This window comes from Elephantulus edwardii, unplaced genomic scaffold (assembly GCF_000299155.1).
Source record: "Elephantulus edwardii isolate Elephantulus edwardi_28Jun2011 unplaced genomic scaffold, EleEdw1.0 scaffold00015, whole genome shotgun sequence".
Classification (NCBI taxonomy): Eukaryota; Metazoa; Chordata; class Mammalia; order Macroscelidea; family Macroscelididae; genus Elephantulus; species Elephantulus edwardii.
This window is the reverse complement of record NW_006399765.1, coordinates 5399908-5401264: the sequence shown is the minus strand read 5'-3', so window position 1 is coordinate 5401264 and position 1357 is coordinate 5399908. Positions and strand designations below refer to the sequence as shown.

The 1357-nt window shown below is 47.3% G+C and overlaps 1 protein-coding gene across 1 annotated transcript in view; it reads right to left on the bottom strand.

Annotated features, from left to right (window-relative positions):
• The window catches only part of DNMT3B (DNA (cytosine-5-)-methyltransferase 3 beta), a 38633-nt gene that overhangs the window by 36274 nt on the left and 1002 nt on the right, over nt 1–1357 (bottom strand). The window lies entirely within an intron of this gene.

Genomic DNA, 1357 nt, shown 5'->3' with positions numbered 1-1357 from the left:
ATTAGTTATAAATGAACACATCACCTTGTGTTCGAACAGTCACCTTGTGCTAACCTTATGCCAAGCACTCACTACCTTTTAACTCTTACTCAAGGTGGTGGGGCTGTTACGCCCATAAAGTAAAGGAAAACCAAGGGTAAGGGTCTGTTACAGCTAAAACCATGTCTCATCCTTATACAATGCAGTATTATTAGGATTGTTCATGTTATGTGCTGTCAAGTCAGAATTGACTCATAGCTGACTTTTCAGAGTCTGCAAAAGGCACAGGAAGAATGGCTCTTCTTTCTCCCACGGAGCAGCTACTGGATTTGAGCCTATGTCTTTGGGTTGGCAGCGCAGCTCCTTACCACTAGGCCACCCAGCTTCCTAGGATTGTCCACAGATAGCGTGATTAAGGAAGAGGAAGCCTTTTTGAAAGAGAATTAAGCACATGCTCTAGACTTTTGCCACCCTGAAGAGGGCAATTGGTTTAGCCTATCTGCTAACAAATGCCATTATCACTTTCTGGAGATACTTAAAATAGGACTGAATTGTGAAAAAACTAAGTCTGCACCTGAGGTTTCTAGGATCAAGGGGCAAAAGGCTGTAACAATGTAGGGCTGAACAACATAGACACAAGTCAGCTTCATGGGCCTCTAAGTGAGGGTTCCAGCAGGAAGATGCCTCCCACAAACAATGGCTACCTATTTTGACAAAGAGTTCAGCATCCAGTACTCAGAAGGCAGTTGTCCTTCAATGCAAAACCAAATCCACAGAAAGTGGTACGGATCAGGATCTATGCAGACCTTATAGGTCAGAGCAGAACTGAGTTTCCAATTCTATAAATGCTCACTGAAGCTGACCTGCACATCTTTCTCCTGCAGATGGATAGGTTTGAACCATAGACTTCAGCTAGCTGCCCAGCCAATAGGCTACCAGGGCTCCTCACACGCCCTCAATTCATTCTAATTCGTGCACCTCTCAGCGCTGGGGTGGGAGGGAGAAGAGAGTGAGCCCAGTGACGCGCGCTTTCCCAGCTCTGGGCATCGAAAGGAGGCAAGCTGGAGGCACAGATCTCTGGTTGACCCATAACTCCTGCAGCCCTTCTCTGTCACATGGGATTCTAGAGGGAAAGCCTAAACCCAAGGATAACTGATTGCTGACTTGCAAATTTTAAGTCCACAGTATCCACTCCCCCTCCCCCACACTTATTTTCCCCTATGTTAAGGGGGCTCATTTACCCCCCCTCAAAGAAATCTGCTTCCTGGTGTTGGTAGAGATCTCAGGTTGTGAGTTTGAGGATAGCAAGCCTCAGCCCAGAAAAGGGCAGGAGCACGGGCCAGCGCCAAAGGCAGGCGGCAAGACATAGAAGACGAGG